Raw genomic sequence first — 23,164 nt, forward strand, 5'->3', positions numbered from 1 at the left:
AGCCCCAGCCCACCCACCACTCACCCTCAGCAGGGCTGGGGGGATCCTGGGGTCCCCACGGCAGACATAGTCCAAAGAGCTGTGGCCAAGAACGAGCAGGGAAGGACAACCTTTACCCAGGCTGCTCCCACACATCCCGCCAAAGCCAGTGTGACCCCCTCAATACGCAGATACTCCTGGCTCCTTGCCCAGACCCTCCTTCTCCCTACACAGCCCCAAACTGTGAGCAGGTTTCCCTCCAGGAAAGATGGCACCACCCAAGTACATATTTCTCCATGAGGATCCTCCCACTATTCCAGGATGGAGAAGAGGAGGAGGCTGCTTACACCCTTCTGTCCGGGAACATTGGAAAGCACCAGTGATTCCACCAGAGAAATCTATGTTTCACTGTGTGTTTCCAGGGAGATTTGACACACAACATTCAAAGGCTTGGGTAAGCAATATGTAAGTTGATAAGAGCTGATTTAAGTGTTTTACATTCGGGGAACAAGGCATTTGAAACACATCACATTAGATGTGAATCTCCTGCTGAAATGATGGTCCTCCACGAGACCTGCAGGAGATGTGGATGGTGCCAGGGCAGCAGTGTAGTTGAAAGCAGTTTTATTGACTTTGTGCTGTCCCTAGCTGTCCAACTGAGACACCTAGACCATCTCATCTTCTTTAATCCTGGATTCTTTGGGCTGCTCCTCACTAGACAAAGTCTCAGGACACATGGAAGGAGCATGATGCTTTGAAGTCATGACTCACCCTGTCCCCAGGACCACCCGTGGTTGCAGGCAGACTGGCAGACACAGGCGACAGCTCCCTGATCCCGCTGGGTGCCTGGCAAGCCTCAGCAGAGTGGAACTACTAGCTCTCTTCTTGGCATAACAAATCTCCCTGTCCTTCGGCATCGCCTCTCTCTCCTTCTGAAGCTTTGTTTTGGTAGAAAGCAGTTCACAAAGACCTTTACACAGACTCACCCAACGACAAATGCTTTACTACGTAAAATGATTCACTGGTGTTTAAAAATCCCACAAACAGGAGCCCTCACTGACTTTATGACCGACTTCCCACGAAGGCACTGAGGCCAGCAATGGCTAATGCTCCATCTGGCATCGACTCCCTGTGAATATCTCTCAGCAATAACAACTGATAGCAGAACTCAGAGCCTACACATCATCCTCCTGTTTGTACATAAATTCCCTTTAAAAGGATTTCAGCATCCTCACACTGCTTCTTCCCAAGCGTTCAGGCTCTCAAAGCCAAGTCAGCCAGACAGAATGGTGCCACGCAACTACAAACAATACAGGACAATTTTTTATTACAATACACGGCACGATTCTTTCTAAAAGCACTGCCAGTAATATGCAGTGTGTAAAAATACATATTCATCATAAAGAGGTTAGATACTAATTCCTGCAGCTTAATTTCTTCTTGAGGGCACCAGCCCATTTTTCAATTAAGGCAGGATAACATTATTAATCATAAAAAATTGTTGATGTGTAAAATTGTTTCCTTTCTGGCTAGCATTGACTAAGAGACATCAGACACACTGCCTCTGAATTAGTCTAACTTCGTAGCAGTACGGAAGCTGTATCATCCTTTTTTTGGTGAGGATTCATGCTGCTCCCAGCCTCAGCCATGGGGAAAGGCGTGTCCCTCGGGGAACAAGCAGAACAAGGTCTCCACTGCATCAGGTGCAGGCAGGTGGCAAGGAGCCTATGGATACAGATTCTCATGGAAGATACAACATTGCCAGCTGTGAGGCACAACAGCTGGCATGAAAGGGCAGCTCTATGCCAAGAGGGTGCTTCAATGGTCTCTGCTGCCTGAGCATTTCCAGAGCACCGTGTTTCAACACCCCCTGAAGAGAAAGAGGTTTCTGCCCACTCCCTCGATGTTCTCTGCTGAATTTGGTATTATGGGACTCTCCGGTGTAATCATCAGTGCTTTCTGTTCAATGTTTTTTCCTCCTTTCCTCTGCTGCTAAATGGGTTTGCCTAATTCTGACCAAAGTAACTGCACATGTTGCCTTCAGATGGGGCACCAAAAGCAGAATGGAGGGAAGAGAATTTAAGAAACAACCCAAACTCTATAAAAGACTAACCTTTGAATAACAAAACCTCTCCTTGCCATGTAGTCAGCAAGGGAGACTGCTGGACTGTGACTTGGCAGGATCCAAGAAGATGCTGCAGAGGTGTGGGCATGCCAGCATCCTGCAGAAGGACGGCAGCTCCCTGCAAAGGCACACCCTGGTACCTGGCCCCTCACTCTGCCAAACTTAGGGCCTCACAGATCAGCCCTGCTGTGACTGCTCCACTCCACCAAGGCCAGATTATTTCAGGGGGACAGGAGGGGACAGGCACGTGCCCTGGTCTTGCTCCTGTAGCAGCCAACCATGACCTCTAGGAGCCCTCCACAGGACACAGAAGCACCCAAGAGAGGAGCAGGGCTGTCCAGACCCCTCTGCGCTGGGGCCAGGAAATGAACCTCCAGCAGGTTTGCTCAGGAGGACGGAGCTGGAAGGAGAGCCTGGTTCCTGGCTCCACAAGTGCTTGCCGTGTACTTTGGTGGCACAGATCCAGACGAAACGCCTTCTTTCCAGTCATGTGTCCGACCCTTTTGCCATCTATGGGCAGTTTCCCTTCCACACATCACAAAGTCATATATCCCCTGACTTTTGTTGAGACTTTGCATCCCCCTGCTCACAGGACCTCCCAGAAGCAGCTCATGGCAATAATCTCCTTGGCAGCTCAACCCTTTGCCCACTGCCTGGAGATCTTTTGGCAACACTCCCAACTTGCGTGCCCCTGCCATTCATCTCTTCCCTCCCCGTCTTGTTTCTCCCCTGTTCTGGAAACTGCACCCTCTGTATTTTTTTCCCTATAGTCATGAATCTTCTCCCAGCAGCAGAATTCTCCTCCTGTTTTTCCCACACATGATCAACTCCATAATACTATGCCAGTTATCTGTAGCCTTATGTCTTTAGTTTTCTGACATCACCAAATAGTTTCTTATCTGCATCTGGTATTATTTATACACACACACATATAAAAGGCCATCTTCCACCATCTTATTGACTGCTGGCTGAGAATAAATCATGCAAGGAGAACAGGCCAGACTTTGGGACCACCCTGGGGAATACCCCACCCCACAGTTGTTGCCTCTTGGCAAATACAAGCAAGAAGTGCACATTCACTCTGAAGTCTGAGGAGGCAAATCACATATACTAAAATGGTGAGTTTCAGCCAAAAAAACTCCTTTCTGACAAGAGTCACTGCTATTCATATGACTAGGCTCATTAAGAGTGAGAATTGGGGAAAAACTGCAGGATGGAGTCTGCGTGTGCCTCCTGGCTGAGATGTTCAGCTGTATTTTTCCTTGTGAAAGGAAAATTATTCCTGCAACATGAAAGCAATAAATATAGTGGGATTACTAGTCAGCAACTCAATGGATACTACTTCCAACATCCCTATAGTTAGTAAGTACTCAGTGACAGTAATTGTTACAAGCAACTGAACCACCAGAGAGAAATTTCCATGTTATCTCTACCCATACATACATAAAATACCAGTTTGTACAAATCCAAAGTATGTGAGGTTACAGCTAATGGGCAAGCTTTGTTGAGCATCTCAAAAATCAAATTAACTGCAATCAAATTCATGGCACAACTCAGGGTTCATTTCATTACTATCAGAAAATTCAATCTCTGAAATCTTATAATATTAAGCTAAAGCAATGATCTTTCTGTTAAAGTTCTCTCTTTTTTCATTTCAAGGTGAAAAAAGGCTGGCACGCCTGGGGAAGGTGAGAGTGATGATTCCCAGCAGATACTACTGAAAGCTTGGCAAACATTTAATCAATTATTGTTATATAAAGGAAAGGAGAAAACCCCCAAATATCCTTTCAAACACACACTCAAAGACATGTTGCATTACAAATTCTACCTCTTGCATCTATTTCTACATCATGCCTTTTCCTGCACAAATAGGCATAAACACACATGCATAGGTAGGCATATACATATTTAAATTCAAAATACAAATCCTTTAGGGAGCTAGTTAAATATGCTCATTGCTGCAATAACTAATCATATATCTGTGCTGTACTGCAGGTGGGAAAAGTCAGTTCATTGCATTAAATTCAGGCATTTTCCTTTTTTAAATAAAGCTGCATTTTTGGTTTATTTCATAATATGCACTTACTTAACCTTACTGCAAGACCTAGCTGTAGAATACTCACTGCAATTTCAGACTCCTTTTTTATCCCTCCTCTTCAAGGTTTCCAACTAGGTTTCTCTGCAGGAGTCAAGTGCAGTTTTAATAAGGCAGATGAGGCAGGGCTTCTCAACTGCTTTTGATAGAGGTGAGGTGGTCAGCTCTTTATTGACTTTCTGCAGTACTGCAGCTACAGACCGTACAGACAATCTTGCTTTATGAGCATGCACCAGGCAGGAGGAAATGGGCCTGGAAATTTCCAGCCAGCAGTGTTTGATGCACTGCTTGAAAAGCTGCACAATGTGCATATAAAGGAAACTAGGGACAGCCTTTTTCCTTGTTGTTGTTGCTAAACCACCAGGCTGCAGTTGCTGCATTTACCTAGGAAAGCCTGCTCAGGAGCCATTTTAAGAATGAATATGTCTCAGGAAAAGGAAAGAAAACAACGCTGGTTATTTTGTGCACATTACAGAGTGCTGCATATCAAAGATCCTTTCATAAACATTTGGAAAAATCACATGGGAGGTAATAACCCGCTGAATTGTTTCACTGTCCTTTTCTTGCGCAGGCAGCCACAGCACATCCACACTGTATGCAGTGCACAGCTGCACTGATATACACACAACCTCACAAGGGGATGTGGAAAAAAGGAAGCAATCACAGGCTGGTATCATGTACTGTTAAGGTTTTATTGGTACCAGCATGGAGCAACTGCATCACTAATTAATGGATGCACACATGCTACACATATCCTTCCAGTCAAGTGACAATAAATCCAGGTAGCCTTCTTCACCCTCATACATACATTACTTGAGCTATTTACCCCACTTCTTGTTTTTCTGGACTGCACATTCCCCTCTTCCCTCACCATCCCACATCTACACTAGCAAGGCACTTCCTTGAATTCTGCTCTGACATAGGGGAGATGAACATCCATGGCCCCATTCATGAGCTTCCTACATTGGTGCCACTGGACCAAGTTTTTAACAGCAGATGGGGTTCAAACTATGCAGACAGGAGGTTTGGAACCCTCCTCCACAGATGTGTCCACAAATGCTGACACAAAAATAACCATCAAATTCAGGTTTGATGTCTCTCTGTGCCTCTTTTACTCCCGACCCAAGGGGGACAACATTCTCCTTCCCCAGGGGAGTACAGCAATGGTGAGCAGATCAAAGACAGCAAGAAAGTTCAGACACTTTGTTGATGGCAGCCCTGCAAAAGCCAGAACAGACTTTAGTCCCTACAAAAATGTACCCACATAGGGCTGCACATCCCAGCTTGCACCCAGCTGCAGCAGCAGCAGCTGCAGCACTGCTCTGCCAAGGACTGGCTGAGGGAGCCAGGTCCCACCTCCTGCTGAAGCAGCGCACCTGAGCAGCCAGCACTGCTGCAAGGTACGCAGCACAGTTTCACTTCTGTCAGCTACTTGCAAAGCTCCTGGGGATTCTGAAAATAGTTATACACACGCAGGTTCAAAAACCTTACAGCTACAGTGCTCCTATCTGAGGATATACCCTTACTGCAAGCAAGACTTAACTATGTGCTTAAATTCTACTGACTTCAGGGGACATAAGGATTTGCTTAACTTTCATTATACCAGCCATTTGTTTTACAGCTACCTGGATAATATGTCTTGCTGTTTCATGTAGAGCACTGAGCTCCTTCCACAGTAGGGTATTCTTACACCTAAATGGAAGATCAGGTAGAAATTGAGGCATTTTTAGCTAGCTACCTGAAAAACATGGACAAGGAGAGGCAGATGATTTTGCTGCACACTGCAATGCTATCTGAGTGCTCCTCAATTTTCACCTGTGAGATAAGTATCGGTGAACAGCTACAACATAGTCTTTAAAGAAGGGTAACAAAAGGACGGTATCCCATAGCAAAGAACATTTCCATACTGTGTTCTGCATTTTATTTTAAAAAATGAAGCTACAGGGAACAGACATCCTGTGAAATAACAGATGTTAGACTCTCACCACACATACACTGCTATAATTCAGATGACCTTGCTGAATTAGAAAGCTAAGCACAAGATAAATGTCCACTTTCTCTCTTCAATGCCTGTCTTGAGCATGGAAGGGTTGTGCTGGTGTTTAGTTATCTGTTTCCTCCCAGCTCCCCATCTGCAGTTCCCCAAAGTATGCTCTTACACCACTTCAGCTAGTTTTTCCAAATCAGATGCTGCTGACATTGTGAATCTTATGAATTTTCTTTGCTGACAGGGATTAGATACTGCTTCACTTTAACCCCCCAAACTGGCAGAAGCTGGAGACTGGCCTGGACCTGCTGCCAGTTTGTGGTCAGGCTCTACTCCCAGTAGGCAAGAGATGCTCAGGGCTTCTGGACAGTCATATGCAATACATTGATTTTATCAAAATTACATGCCAGTTTCACTCTTTAAAGCAAAACTCAAACAGTCAAACAATTAATTATTGCTTTAATTCTTAAGATCTTGAGATCTGCATGTGTTCAAAATACTCTAAGAGAAGAAACAAACTGACATCGTCTTTTGGTCTTTTGCTGGTAGCAAAGCAGATTATTCCTATCATGTTCTGCAGGGGTGCTGTCAAATGCTGTTTCAGGCTATGGGCCAAAACCTACCCCCAGCCCATGTGCTCAGTTCCCACTGGCATCAATGATATCTCCACCATGGACTGACAGTAGTAAATGGGCAGAGATGTGCTGGCTGCTCAAATAGCACGATCTATGTGCTGAATAATTCATTTTAAACTGTTGCACAGATGTCAAAATGTTATTGCTGATTTCTAGCCAGCAGAATGGGCGTTTCTTCTCCTGATATGAGTGTGTCACTGCCTGTAATGCCAGAGAAGATTTGGGGGATGTCTCAGCCAGACAGCAAAGCCCATACATGGCATGCCTGTGCACATACAATTATAAAATGATCACTTAAGGCCACCTTTCACTCTCCTTATTAGGATTCTCCTGCAGATGCACTCACCCATTGCCTTCAAGAAGTTTCAAAAAAGCAGCTCAAAACATGGCATGGTTACATATGTTTGAGAGTACTCTCCAACAGTCTCTTCAGCCCTTTGGTTTTTTGCTTTAATCCCATGGAAAAACTCTAAGTACAAACAACTTAAGAGTCACGGATGAGTTTGGATAACAAAGTAAATCCAGACAAACAAAAAATAAACCCCTGCCTCTGTAAAGGGGAACAAATAAATGTATCCTACAGAGTTTGCCAGCCTAGCCATGAAGAGAACTCTATGGTACAACCAGAAGATCATCCTCCTCTCCAAAATCAAGGAAGAAAAAAGGAGTTTTTCTGTGTTTCTCCTTTCACTAAACCTGGAGCAGCCAATATGGTGCACTCCAACATTTTCTGAGCACTGGCTTCCTCAGCCAGGTGGGCTCAGCTGCTGATGGTCAGCAGCCACCTCCAGAGTGACGTGGGAGTCCTGTGTGCAGGTGGGCTGGGGTGGCTGGGGATGATAGGAGAAGTGGAAGGAAAACAGGAAAGATCCAACAGAGTCACGGATTTTGAACTGAGGTCAGAGACCAGGGATCTCTGACACAAACAAAACAAGCACGTGCACCTCACGCCAGCCCAGGAACATTGCTACCAGGGATGTGTCAGCTAAAAGGTGGGATTTTTCATGCTCCTAGAAGGGCTTCTTCATGTCTGCTGGTCTGTGTGGAAACAGACCTAGGCTTAATGAGGTCTAATTTGTTTCAAATCCATAGGTTTCTTTTTAATAATTAACAATCCTCATCACTCAGCAAAGTCATTCCTTACCCCTGACTACTTGCTATTAGGAACGAAATTTACTGTGAAATACTGTTAAAAGGTGGAAAGCAAGTGACATAATTCACATTTTAATTAAAAAAATATATATATCACACAAAGCCGGAGCCATAGAAGGAATAATAACAGAATAACAGAATAAGCCTTAAAAACCCCCACCCCAACCCAATGCCTACTCTTCCCCATCACCCACTTTTTTCTTGTCATGCTATTCGAATTCTTCTAATTGACTTCTCTTACTGGATGCTCTATGCCCAAACCACATTTCAGTTTTTCACTCTGCGATTCCAGGAACTAGAGAACGTGTCGGCATCACTACCATGAGCATTACACACCCTCACACACAAGGGTCCAGGAACTACAATTAACACATTAAGAAATAATAACTGCCAAGGGAGCAACAGAAGATAAACAGCATGGAACTGATGTAGCAAGAATTCTGCTTGGGAAAGGGCTGTCTCTTGGGTAACGGGCAAGGGAGAGGAATTGAAGCACTGTGCAGCACTGCCCATTCACCAGAGAAAACCCCAAAAGCAGTTGAGCTGTTCACACATTAATTTCTTGAAATTTAATTTCACTAAAGTTATTGCTGGCTTTAAACTAGATTTCAAAGGAATCTGAAGGCTCTTGTTCTCAAAGAAATAATAATCATGTCCTGTTCCAAAGTTTAAAATTGGTATATGTTTTCTGGTATTTGAAAACCTGCCCTGAAGTGCTGTGGGTTTGTCATTTTCTTGTTCTTTTACAGCAGAAGTGAGAAATACCTGTTTCTTTTACCTATACATTAAGATATATTTATTTAAAAAAAAATCAAAAAATACCTTTTTCCTACTTGTCAATATCTTTTTGTTGTTGTTGTTTGGCTAGTGTGTTTGGGTTTGTTTTTTTTTATAAATGTAAATAATTGAGTTATTTTCCCAAGGTTTTTTAATGAAAAAAAAAAAATTAGATTCCAGAGTCTTTTATTTAAAGCTTCCACTCTTGAGAATGTTTTGTGTGAGTAGTACTGCAGAAGCTGCACAACAAAAGCCTGCAAGAGCATGCCAACCATTTGGATACCGATCTATCTTCACCACTGTAACCAACAGAAATCATGGAGCACGCTGCTCCCTTTGGGCATCAGTCTTGACTTTCGCTGCTGCTTTCAGGTGGACCAGCCAAAGGCATTAATGCTTTCCTGTGAGATTAGGAGCCGAAGGAACACGATGGCACAGGCGAGGTTTATGAAATGCTTTGTCTGGTGTCTCTCCCACCTTGGGGCTGCACAGTCACAGAAAACCCAACAAAAATACTGCCATTAAAATAACAGCCTTTCCTACGTTCACCCAAACCCCTGTGCAGGAAAAGGGAGGCAGAAGAGGCACAGACACACAGGGTAGGATTAGCAGCTCTGCACCTTTTGGGAGAGGGGGCGATGCCTGTGACCCGTGTGGGGCTCGGGCGCTGGGTTTCTGTGACAGGCGTGATCCCCCGCTGCCCCCACGCACGGCTCATCAGTCAACTCAGACATTTCAGCAAATCACATGGCACTTTGTAAAAACATAATTGTTTTTATTTTCCAATTTTCCGTGTTTTGTGTAGAGTGCTGCTGTGTTCAAGCGAAGTGAATAAAAGCATAAACAGCAAGCACCATCTGGAGAACATTCTTCCAGCACGCTGAGAAATAGCAGCCGCCTGTGCGCTACCTGCTATAAATAAATGTCATTAAAAAATGTCCAAAAATTGTTTGTTCCTATTTGATGGAACTGTAGTCAGATAAAATTTTCCTTAACCATGTCTTCAGGTACCCAACACCTTCACAGAAAAAAACTCCAAACAGATGTAGATATTTGTCTCTCTTTATGTTAATATGGCTATTACTAACAGAATTGCAACCCTACACTTTATTCTAGTAACAACAACAGCGGTTGCAACTTAAGTGTAACACGTGAACAAAGCACTGAAAATCCCAGTGCTTTTTAAACTGTACCAGGTTCACAATAGGGAGATATCTCTCAGCCTGCTATCAAGACAACAGGCAAAATTATTCATTCTTCAAACTGATAGTGTATCAGTTTGGAGGGGGAAAAAATACCAGAAAGTCCGTAATTTATTTTCAGTCTACACAAAGCAACATCTCCCTCTCTGCTGACAAAATACAGACCAAGCTGGCTGTGGGGCTGTGATGAGGCTCTGCGAAGGGTTGGAGTTTGCTGTGTTTGTTTAATCACTGCAATTAGAGCTATGCAAATAATGGAATTGTTTGCTAGAGTGGCAAGGCTGGGGTAAAAAAATTAAAAAGAAGTATTTGGGTTGAGTGATTTAAAAACAGTTTTGGTAAAATGAAAAAATGAAACTGCCTAGTTTGTTCTACTCAGATTCAACTCAGAATCCATTCAGTTTGAAATGAAAAATACATTTTCATACTGGAACAAAGCATATGAGCAATTGTCATTTTTCCTTCCTTTTTTTGTCAGACAAAGATTTTCAGCACCCAGGAAGGGATGCTTAGGAGACCTTGCTGCTTCTTGGGGAGGGAGGAGAAGATTTGCCTGTCCCTTATCCCAGCCTTGGACACACCTGATGCTGCTGTGCAGGGGCACGGCCGAGTGCTGAGGAAGCTGCTGCCAGCCCTTCTCTTCCCCCATGCTCTGCCCTGGGCAGCTGCCCTGCCCCGGGAGCCCGAGGGTGGCAGGTGGATGTGGGTATGGAACAGCAGCACTGCCTTTTCTTGGTGCCACGTGGCTCAGCCACAGCTGGCACTGAGCGGGTGACTCCTCCCAGAGCGGCACAGCCCTGGCAGCCCACACGAGGTTGGGGTGTGCTCTGGGATATGGCATGGGGCTGCGTGTCTGAAGCCTCCCTGATAAGCCACTAGCCACCAGTAGGGAGCAGGATGTGAAGAAATTTTAGTGGTTTTTTCCCTTGTTTTAAACCCTCCTTATATTGGCAGATGTCATGAAGTGGGAGGAGCGAATCTGTCTTGTTCAACAGCATCCACAAAAACAGGCTGGGTGTCTTTCACAAGAGTGGCTGAGATTGCTGAGGCTCAGGGCATATCACCAGCATAGCCACCTACCATCATTTAAGGGCAAGAGTGGAAGTGATGGACATCAACCAGATGCGGTCCTTCCCTCGAGCTGTGGCGCTTTGTCCAAAGCCAAAGTTGTTGAACACTGGTGTGGTCACAGAGCAGCTCTGCTAAAGCCTTGCTTTTGGCTGGGACTGGCCACCATTCCCACTGGAAGCAAAGGCATCATTCCCACCATATTTTATCCTCTGCTTTCATTGGGATTCGATGTGTAAGGAGCTGCATGAGTAGGGATGAGGGTCCAGCCCCTTCCCTGATGAAATCATCGTCTCAAACAGACCAAGGGCAGGAAACGGTAACATGGTTAGAGTCCTTATTAGCCATGTTTTCCTAATATTTATATTTTAGCTACTTTTATTTACAGAGTCCACTCACACTAGTTAAATTATACACTTTGAAAAAGAATACAAAGGCTGTCTGGAAGTGAATACACTGGACTACTGATTTTGTTAAGATAATAATGATGATTATCGTGATTAATCAGCCTTGATGAATAAGATTTTGCCAGACCAGGTGTGGAGGGAAGGCAGGTGGTGGGAACATGGCTGGCTGTCCATGCACGCACACATGCATGCGTGCGTGTGTATGGGGGGGGAGCGTTGTTCTTTGTTTTGTTTTTGCCTTTGGTCAAATTCAAACAATGTGCAGTAACAAGAAGTAAATGTCATTTTCCTCCCATCCATCTTAATTTGGCATCCATTTTAAAGCTTACCTTTGACCTTTTAAAATGTTAATACACTTAAGCAGATATAAAAACCACAAAGCTCCTGGAAAAATTAATCACACCCATATCATGATGATGGTCTAAAAATGTAACATCAGTTGTTTTCCTATTTAAAGAAACATTTGTCCAGTGCAGCAGCAGTAACTATGCTACAATTACCTACTATTTCCTTTTCAAACAAATAACCACATTAAATGCTGTAGCAAAACCCTTTCAGCATAACCAGCACAACTTACAATGAATCTGTTTTGTTGAGTAACTGCCTAGAATCATGGAAAGGATCCTGAAATGGACCTTGAGAAGTGTCCTAACCCATCCCTCAGCCCCAGGCAAGGCCAGCTAAATCTAAACCATTCTTGACAGGAAACCTTATTTAGATTTCCTTTAAGTAGCAGCCTTAAGTAGAACTGGGGAAAATTGCACAATTCAAAATATATAATATATATACATACATGAAAAAAATTTATATATGAGTATTACGTATGTATAGGAAAATACAAAGAGACAACCCTTATCTAAATGATGTCTCCCTCCTCTGACCACTTCATACCCTCTAACCAAAGAGTCCAAAACAGGAAGCTCTAATAAAAACACCTCCTTCCTTTTTAAAAATAAAAGGCTACTCGACTGAGAACCTCAGCTCCTTAGAAATGCAGGGGCATCTCTTCTCAAGAAAATCAGAATTATCATGTCCCAAAATATTTGGGTCTTTATGTTGCAGAGCAAAGAGCTTTTCAGTTCCACCAAAAAGCAAAAAGTAAGAGTGTTGACCAGCCTTTCCAGTAACCAAAGTGAGTCTAAGATGTCTGTAGGCTGTTTGTCATCAAGGGCATCCACCTTGTCTCCTGACCTAATCATTTCTGGTGGGAGGCTGTACTAGGTCCCTCCAGGACAGTCACTGCACATCTCTGAGGTTACATGCTGTGAACACTGGGATCCATGGCACACAGCCTAATGCTGTTTCTGCTTTCCTGTCTGTAGCACTCATGGCATCCAAATTGATGGCTACCCCTATCAATTCAATATCCCCCTTTAGAGGACAGAAAGCTGTGGTGACAGCCAAAATACATCCTAAAAGAAGTGATGATTTCATAGCTAAACACAGCTGTTACACAAGCATCTAAAAAAATCAGTTAGGGACCTAAACATCAAACCCAAACCAAAGGCAGATGCATTTCCTTGGTGAGCGGAGAAGTAAATTCCTTGCATCTGTTTTCTTCCACCTACCATCAATGCTTTGGTTGTAGCACAACTGGAGCATGGTCAGGCAGTTTTCTGCAAAATGAACACAAGCTTAGGCACAAGGGTGTGGGGAGATGTGAGACACTGAGCTTGGCACCACCAGTCCTGTGAGAGAACGACAGCCCTTGATGTATCCTGCACACACAATGGAGCAGAGCTCTAATGCAGAGCCCAGTCTCTTCTGTCACAGAAGCTTTGTGAATCCACCCTAAGCATACACGGCTTCTCCAGACATAAAAAGGCAAGAGGTAACTCCATCCATCCCCCAGGGACCAGAAATGAACTACAAGCATGTCACATGGGAACAGAAAAGCTCTTCTGTGTGCTCCTTCTTCTAGGATCTGCTTATATGTTCCTACTTCCTTCTGGCCTCCCCTCAGCATCCCACAGCCTGCAGAGCAAGTTTTGGCTACGTCAAAAGTCCTCTTCCCCCAGCTTTCTGCAGGGCAGGCCTCCTGGCTGAGAGCTGCCTCGGACCTCCAGCCCCAGCACCAAGGCTGGAGATGAAGGCATCTATTATTCAGACAGTGATGCCTGACTTCTTGGTTAAGAAAATCCTGATTAAAAAACAATGTGTTGCCCTTCCTGTTTGCTTTGCAGTGGCCTTGTGTAGATCCAGCTCTACAGCAAGTGATCCATCACCAACAAACAGGAGATGTGTATCATGCAAACACAAAAATACTTCACATTTCACTTTATTTTCTGTGTCTTCCATTCTCATTGCCCATCTATTCCAATGTTCCTCATTATCTTTTCTTTAACCTAATTATTATAGATATATATGGAACACCAAATAGTTTTCTTTTAACCAAGAACCATTTTGTGCAATACTGCCACATCAGCTTCAAAGACAATCAAATTTAAAAGAAAATAAACACAATGAATTCTCATTTCTCGCTTTGTCACTCCTAACCCTTTATTTCTTGATTTTTTTGCTTACATGCCACAGAATCTACATGTTCCTTTGTCACACTGTTTGTGAAGTTTATTCACCATATTCTGATAATCACAGATTAGAACTTCAGTAATACTCCTCCAGTAAATTAGTTTATTCACTAGGCACAGATTAATAACTGACGAGCTACAAAAAGTTGCTATTGTCTGAGTCAGTCACCAAGTAACTAACTTGGCCGTTCAGGCAGGGAGAAATTTTCTTTTCTGAAAGGTGACAAGTAGCTATGTAATGACTTCTATTATTTTCTCAATAAACTCAGAGAAAATAGGACACTGCAGCTAGAAAAACACAGAAAGAGAAATTAGCTGCTACTGTCATTAAGGATTCAGAGACTGATAAAGAACAGTTGGTGCAATACAGCTGGAGAGGCTTTTCAGAGTAAAGTGATTATTCTCTGGCCATTAACAAATTATTTTTTCCTGGACTGAAAGATCTGCACTCCTCCAAATAACCTGGCTTTGCTATGAGGAGCACACTGACTGCCAGGGCAGGCAAGAGCCATTGGCCTCTTGGCCCTCCTGGTGGCCACTACACTTCCACCTCTTTGTTTCGATGCCACAGGAAAAGTGCAGAATAATTAAAAGGTTGAAGCACATGCAGACGTTGGAAGGGAGACTGGTTTTCAAAATTACCCTGACCAAATGAATTTGGAGCTGCACCCAGAATATTCAGGGACCTGCCTTTAGCAGCCCCACTGAAGCATAGTGAGGAGTCACAGCAAACTTCCCTCACCTCTCTTGTCAATCAGAGCTCACCCCCAGTCATCAGCTCAAAGATAACACAATGATAAGACATTTGGGGACACAGTCAGTCAGTCCTGAGGCTTGTTCTGACATCTCTGTGCCTGCCATGGGGGAGGTGGGGGGAATCCAAACCCATACCCAGCTTGTCCTGCAAGTCAATAGCAGCTGCCTTCCTTCTGCTACAGTGGCTGCTCTCTAGCCACTCTAAAGGGAGTGGGACCAACACAGAGACCTGGAAGCTGCTAAGCTGAAGGACACCTTTTTTCTGAAGAGTGTGGAAGAAACAGGAGACCTAATCCAGACTCTCTGTTTAATTCTTGAGAACATTTAGCCCTCTGATATCTTAAAGACACATTTCCAAACAACTACATGCGCAAATTGAGATCAGTGATGAGCGGTGTCCCTCTCAGGTCCATACTGGGACTGGTATCCTTTAATAACTTCATCAATGACACAAACAGTGGATCAAGGGCACCCTCCACTCTTGTGAGATCCCACCTGGAACACTGCATCCAGCTCTGTGGTCCTCAGTACAGGAAAGACATGGAGTTGTTGGAGCAGGTCCAGAGGAGGGCCATGAAGAAGATCCAAGGGTTGGAGCATCTCTCCTATGAGGACAGGCTGAGACACCTGGGGCTGTTCACCCTGGAGAAGAGAAGGCTCCAGGAAAACCTTACAGCATCTTTCAATACCTAACGAGGACCCACAGGACAGACTACTGGGACAGAGGATTTGGCAGGGCCTGTTGCAATAGGACAAGGGGTAATGGTTTTAAAATAGGGTCAATTTAAACTGGACATAAGGAAGAATTTTTTTACTGAGAGAGTGGGGAGACACGGCAGCTTGCCCAGAGAGGTGGCAAATGTCCTATGCCTGGAAACATTCCAAGTCAGTTTGGACAGGGCTCTGAGCAACCTAATGTAGTTGAAGATGTCCCTGATTACTGCAGGGGGGTTGGACTAGATGACCTGTAAGGTCCCTTCTAATCTAAATATTCTATGATTCTATTAACTAGAACATATAAAAGGATGCTGGAAACATGTCCTGCTCAGAGGGATCCAGTCACTAACCCAAAGCCAGCAATTGACTGTGGAGCTGCAGCTTACATAAGGGTCCCCAGGACACCCAGCCACCTGCAGAACTGGCAAAATCCTGCAGATGTGACCCTGTAAACTCACCTCATCCATGTTACAGCACTGCTCTGTACACCAAAGGGCAGTATGGATAGAACTGGGTGGGGGTGGGAAAAAAGAAAGCCAGAACTAACAAGCTACATTAAATCAGCCAGCAGAGCAGCTCCTCCACAGAGTGGCCTATTTACAGAGTAGCTCAGTGCCCTGGGAGGGATGGGAAATATTGCATACCCAGGAAAGCAAATTCCCTAGGAGAACTAAGACAGGCTAACAAAGATCCCTGCAGTCCAGGACCTCTCATACAGCCACCTCTTTTTTGAAATCTAGAGTCTGCTGGGAGGATTTAGGCCTACAGCTTTGAACATAAGATAAGGAAAACTTTTTCATCCTGAAAACAGACTGTGAAACTCAAGCAATGCTGGGAATTGTTTCACTGTATTGTTATTCTGTAGATGCTGTTTCTGGAGGCAGGACCCAGCACAGCCTGATCTCAAAACAAAGCCATCCGTGGCTAGCGCCTCATATCACCAACCATCTCCTTCCTCTTGAAATAAAATAAAATAAAAACAAGTACCCCCATAAATCATTCATCCATCCCAGTTCCATAACAAGAATATTTGTCAGCTCCCATTTTACGCCCCTTTCTCTGGCTGCCTGTTCTACAAAGCCACCATTTCAGCTGCCTGTGCATTCAGACCAGCAAGCACACAGCACCACAACAGCTCCCACACTCCCATCCTCCTGCCTGCAGAGAGGATGGCCACTTCTCTTCCACAAACCCTCACCTGCACTGCCATAGATTTTTCAGGAGATTTTTTAAATTTTTTTTTTTTTTTTTTTAATCAGTAGCTCTGGGGCACCCATCAGAGGTACTTCAGCTACTGTAACAATCACATGATTTATGTAAAAGTAATTGAGGTTAAACTATCTGCCACATCAAACTCTTCACATTTGGCCCCATCTTTAGGACCTAGAAACATCTGAAATAAATAAAGCTGTGTGTCATTTAACAGGGTCTGGGCTTAATTAGGATAATACAGGATTTTATGGGAAAAGCTTTGTCCTGGCAGCTTTACATAGCTAGTCTAGCACTTGTAAGGTTATCTGCCTTTTTTTTTTTTTTCCTTTAGTACCTACATCAAAATACTTTTCCACACAGCTTTTCCTTTTTTTTTTCCATCTTCCAACCAGCCGGATGACAACCACTCCTTATCTTTGGCTGTCTTCCATGCTAAAATAAGAATGCCGTTGTTACGCCGAGGGAGCTGCACCCTTCCACCTCCGTTCCCTCCCGACCAGCACGCAGCTGGCTGTGCAGGAATGCCCAGGGTTCCATTTTCCGATCATTTTTCTGTGACATTGTTGAAATTTACCCTTTAGCTATAATTTTTATTTCTAAATCACGCCAGGCCTCTCGTGCCATGCGTTTTGTAGCCCCAAGCGACAGTCTGTGTCCTGGAGAGCTGGTGATCCTCAGCCCATTTCCACTGCCACTTGCTTCCCTGGCTTGACGTAGGCTCGCCGACACGAGGGCGAGCACGCAGCCAGACACAGCTCGAAGGGCGCCGGGCGATTTGATCAGCAGCAGAGAAGGACTGGATTAGAAGCAGGGTAGGATTAGAGATTGATGAGTTGCTGTGAGGCTGCTATGTCTGTATGACTGGCTCCAGGAGCAGTATTTGAATGTCAAACTGTGTCCCCTCGGAGCAGAGAGGTACCACCTACGTTGGGTTTCAGACTGCTGTGTGCAAGGCAGCTGGTGGAAAGTAAGGGGTTTGAGTTGGGGTCTGAACAGACAGCTCTGTAGAGATGAGACCTTGGCAGGTCAGGCAGAGATGAGGAGAGAGGGAAACGTGGAATGATTTGCCCACAGCTACACTGGCAGTTTGAGTCAGAGGCAGAAACGGGAGCCAGATTTAAAAAAAAAAAATTAGTTCCTCATGCAGGAGATGAGCCAGCAGCCTTTGTTACATCTAAATGCATTTTTTTCTCCTGTAATTCATACTGCTGCAGGCTCTGCACAGTGAACTCAAGCATCCTGAAGTTGTAGGGTGCTCAGTGTGACCTGCTGATTGCACATGCCAAGCCCTCTACATGACCAGCTCCATTCTCCAGCCCATGCCTACAATGCAATCCGTGCATGTTGCAAAAGCACTTGCTTTTTTTTTTTGTTAGGAAGTGACCAGGACCCTGCAAAACCCATCACTGAGGTGATTTCCAGCCTGACCCAGATAGCTCTGGCTGCTGGATTGCCTCCAGAATTTAGTGTATACACAGGAACTTAGCAGCACTCTCCAGTCAACTCAAAGAGTTATCCCCTCTTCAAATTTGGTTTCAGTCCTCTCTGAAGGTGAAAGAGACTTCAGCTTTCCCTGTTGGAGCTGCTCACAGAAAAACTATAAAATTCATCAAAGATGCCAAGGACAAAATAGTGAGGATGCATTAACTGATCAGGTTGCTCTAGCAGAGTGGTGCAGGAAACCACCCTGCCTTATCAGCAGCCTCCTCTGCTAGTGACTGTAGTTACATCTGATTAACCGGGCCACTCACAGCGTCACGAAATGGAAGGAAAGGCTTTTCAAATTTACATATTAAAAAAACGGAGGTGTGCTGATTTCTGTCCTATGGAGTGTTTCAGACATAACATTAGTAATCAGTAGCGTATTTGCGAGGAAATCTTTACTTTGAATGCCAAGCCGATTTGCTAATGATAAATGACATGAAAGGTTACTTAGAAAAAAGAAAAACAATTTCCTCATCGAGTTTAAACGGAAAATACCTGAAGAATTAATGGGTAACCGGATACTCTTTCCTCTTTAACAAGACACCCCCATTAGGCAATATATATACTTTGAATCCCGCATTTGAACAATTTTTCTTTTTAGAAAAATAATTCTGATGGAGAACGTGCAAGAAAACTACCATCAACAGCGGTAAATAAACCGAAGCCGAACCAATCTCTCAAAAAAGAGGTGTGCTGGGGATTAAATGAGAGAAGGAGAATAACTGCCCTGCAACTCCTGCCCAGGGCGCTTGCACCCTGCAGCATGCCCTCGGAGGGATGCAGAACTTCTGGAGCACGACACTTCACCCTGGCATTCACCGCCACGTACGCCCGGACCGCTGCGACGCCGGCGCAGATGACCCACGCCCCGCGACAGCCTCATCCAGAAAATGTCATTACGGGAGCCGCAGGTGACAGTCCATCCGCCTGGCAGACTTCGCCAGGAAGCCGGGCGACAGCGGGAGGAATTTCTGCCCGAACTTCGGAAGGGTAAATTCTCCTCCCGTTTCTCGCCTGTGACCGGCTACGCGAGGGACCCCAAATCGTGCCACTACCGCCCATCTTGAAACGCATCGCCCCCGTTTCTGATCTCCTCTCCCCGGAGCGCGGCCCGCCGCCGTGGCCCTGCCGCCCGCGGGGCAGAGCCGCGCGCCGCGGGGGCGATGCCTGGCCGCGGCACGCGCCGCTCCTCCCCGCGCACCCACGGCCGCGATTCTGGAGAAGTTGCGCAGGCAGGAGGAGGAGGAGGAGGAGGAGGAGGAAGGGCGGGGGTGGGGTGGGTGGCTCTGCTCGCGCGGTCACGGTCTCGCCCCGTCCCTTTCCCCGCCGCGGTCCCTCCGCGCCCCCCCACCGCCGCAGCCCCACTGCCGGGACAACCCGCACAAAGCCGCCGCCACCGGGATCTCGCTGCGCCCGCTCGGCGCCACCAGAAACAATAGTCACGGGCCGAAGCGGGGACCGCGGGGCCGCCGCCCTCCCCACGGTACCGCAGCGCCCGGCCGCCGGTGGGAAGAAGGCTTGGGGGGGTGGGATTCCCGCAAAACGCCGCCGCCCGGCCAACCTGTCACCGCTCCACCCGCCCTGGGCTGCCGGCGCGCATCCGCTGCGCGGCACCTACCTCCGGTGGAGGGTGCGGCAGCCCCTAGCTGGGCTCCATGGGGCCGCAGCCGCCGCCCGCTCTGTCAAGCGCGGCCGCCGCCGCCGCCGCCGCCGGGGACGCGCCGCCCTGCCCTGCCCGGTACCGCGTCCCGCTCCCCCCGCGCCGGGCGGGCCGGGGCGGGGCGAGCGCCGGGGGCGGGGCCCGGCCAACCTGCGCCACGCCCGCCAGCGCCGCCCCCGCGCCCGCCCGCGCTGCTGCCGTGGGCAGCGCCGGGGTCCCGCGGAGCCGCAGCGGGAGCAGCGCGGCCGCTCGGGAGGATGCTGCGGCAGGCAGCGGCATCATTCTTCATAAATCTCCTGGGTCTTTTGCTCCTTGCTCGCTTGAAGTCTTGACCTTGTCTCCTCCGCGTTTATCTCGGATTGACCACGATTCTGACTTCCTGTTTTTCTTTATTCCCCTTCCATCTCTTTGCCCTTTTTAATTCCTCCTCCCGCCCGCCCCCCCTCCCCCCTCATCTTTTCCATCCTCGCTTCCCCTTGTCCCCGTTTTCCCATCAGACTCTGAACAGCCCGTGCTTCTTGACCTCAGTCTCTGGGCTTTAAAACGGTTTCGTCAAGGGCAAAAGAGTTTTTTGTAGGTTCAAATCGCTATTAAGTGTTGCCAGCAGCTTATTGGAAGGTGCAGTGCATTAAACTAAATCCATGGCTAGTATTACATAATATGCCCTCGAATGTACGCAAAAAGATGATTGTAATTCCATCTGGATTTCTGTTGATATTAGCAAACCGCTCAAGATTTCCTCTTGTGGTTTAATGGGCTTTTCAAAACCTTTGACTGGTGCTGGATCAATCGGATTATGATTTAAGAAAGGGTAAAGCACACACACTCATGACATCGTAGGAATTAGTGAAAGAAGAAAAAAAAAACCTTAGTAGGTCATCTGCCTAATCCATCTTCCAAAAGAGAGTAGGAATGTCCCCCATACAATAATTTATGGGCATTTGTCTAGTTTTCTTTCAAATGCTCCAAATATGTGGCTTCCTCATTGCCCATAGGAATTTAGGTCAAGCTGCCTGAGAAGGAATTTCATAGCATCTTGGGATTTAAAATCCACTACTGTTATTCCAAGGTGGTTTGTTTGTTTTGTGGCTTTTTTTTTTTTCCCAGACAGCACAACTGTACAGTTGCAGTTGGTCATTTATTTCTTGCTCATCATCATGGAAGGATTTTGGCCATCACTTTCCCTAGGTTGAGAGCCCAGGGACATGCACAGCTGAGAAAATGTCAGCTTTATGCTCAATGTGGCCAAAAGAGTGACTCAAATGTCAGGACTTGTTAGGGGAGCAACGAAGAGGAAAAGATTTTACACTGGAAAATGTGTGCTGGACCTGTGCGCTCAATACTGCTGGAATTCCGGTCTCACCTTCTCAAAAAGGACATAGAAGAGCTGTAAAAGATATGGAGGAGGCCAGCAGTGATAATTTATGGCTTGAAAGGGTTTTCTAGTTAGGTACATGCACACTGGCAAGAGGCACCAGAGGGGAGATGTGACAGAGGTTCCTCAAATCTCGAGCAGCATGGAGAGGGTGAGCAGGGACTGGTGGCCCTGGCTTCCAGCACAAAAGGGAGAGGCTATTAACAGACCACCTGACTGTACAGAGGTGATTCTTCATGCAAACACAGCTGTGGGGCCCTTTGCTATTTGACAGCAGGCAGCTGATGTCATTTTGAGGGGAAAATGAATGAATTAACAGGAGAGAAATCCACAGAGAGCAACCAAATCACAGCTTGCTCAGAAAGGTCCCTCCATGACAAATGGCTCATGGCTGCGCTTGCTCTGTTTTTGCCCTTTCCCCTTGGTGTATGTTGATAGTCACTGGTCACCTGCCAGCAGTGAATACACCTCTCAGATTTAATGTTACACCTGTGTTAGTTTTGTGCTGCCCACAGCTTTCCTAATGCCCTTACTGCATAGATTTGAGTAGTAAAAGGGATGAGTGGTTTTCAGTGGGAGAATGTCACTGCTGTACCAGCATGTTGCATATCATGGAAGTTGGAATCATCAAAACCCACTGAAAAAACCATCATTATGCATTGAGTCACTGAAGAGAGTGAGCACTGGTTGCAAAGAAGTTTCTGTCACTCTTCTAAAATGTGACAGAAATAATCAAATCTAGCTGTGGCCTGGGGACAGTGACCTTAATTTAAAATCAATCAAAAATCCCTCTCTCGATGGCAGCTGATTGTCCCATGTGCTTTCAGACTGATGCCCTCCAAGGCCTGCCATTGTCAGTGCTGTTACACAAGTGGGTAAACATTGTGTTGTCTCCTTGTCTTCCCTCCTTTTCCATGTCTTTGCAGCTGAGATAGCATGGTCTCAAACATCTCTGTGTTTCTGGCAGAAGAATTTTTTTCTGTGCATTAATTTATAAATCTGTACATGTATGCCTCAGTATGGCTGTTTTATCCATGCAGCTTCTCCAGAAATGTGCCAGTTCAATATTGTATCTTGGTACAAAACACTAGCTCTGGTGAGGTGGGTTGCCACACAGGAGGCGAACTACAGCAAGAATGAAAATGAAGGAGCCCAGACTATGTATGCGAATGACCTTGGCCAAGTGACTCATGGTCATAGTCTTTTATGGGACTGGTCCCATAGACTGTTTCCACATTGTTTGTGCAGGATCATGTATTCAGGTAGATCAGGATAGTCATCATTTGTCTGTGAGGTTGCTCCACCTCCAACTTAAATCTCAGCACGAATTCACGTATGCAGCGCTCCTCAGCTCCCATATAAACTGTGTTCTAAAGTTGGGTGTCTAAGGTAACCCTGTAGAGAGGATCTGCATGAACCTGGTGTATTGTCTGTGCTGATAAACGTGACATCTTTACTTTTGCCAAGCATGTAAAGCAATCAGCAGTGCCATTCATCTCAGCCTATCACTTGATCACTCTTTGATCCCAGGATAGTACTATACAGTAGCAAAATTAATGCTGCCAGGTGTGATTACTAACATAGCAATCCAGGATGCATTGCCAGCTTTAAATTCTGCATAAGCAGCCACACTGCAAATGCTGGGTGGGGAGAACTGACAGATGAGTTCACACACACTGTCTGTTGGGAGCATTCAGAGCCCAGCGAGAGCGCTCATTGCACCTAAAATGGGGGTTCTGAGCAGATGCAAGATTCATAGTGACAGAAGTAATTTTCAGGTTTTCCTCTAATAATATATAGGCAGTAGTAAGCCTGTGGCAAGTCCAGATTGAGTACTGAGCAGCTTTTAAATTGTTTAAGGCATTATCTATTATAAGGAAGTTTATAAAGCTCCATCTCCATTATTTGAGTTTTCACAAGGTCATAATCCACTTGACCCTCGTGGTTTATTTCATCACTATTGTCCCTCAGAGGAATTATAACCTTTACCATTACCACTTGCTA

General features: G+C 45.8%; 1 protein-coding gene across 1 annotated transcript in view; it reads right to left on the minus strand.

Annotated features, from left to right (window-relative positions):
- The window catches only part of RAI2 (retinoic acid induced 2), a 44,857-nt gene extending 24,949 nt beyond the window's left edge, over positions 1 to 19,908 (minus strand). The window contains exon 1 of the mRNA XM_068179975.1: positions 19,744 to 19,908. The gene's annotated coding sequence lies outside the window, so the exon portion shown is untranslated. The remainder of the gene's footprint in view (positions 1 to 19,743) is intronic.
- Between the last annotated feature and the right edge of the window lie 3,256 nt (positions 19,909 to 23,164).

The sequence above is a fragment of the Anomalospiza imberbis genome, chromosome 2 (genome assembly GCF_031753505.1).
Source record: "Anomalospiza imberbis isolate Cuckoo-Finch-1a 21T00152 chromosome 2, ASM3175350v1, whole genome shotgun sequence".
NCBI classification, from domain to species: Eukaryota; Metazoa; Chordata; class Aves; order Passeriformes; family Viduidae; genus Anomalospiza; species Anomalospiza imberbis.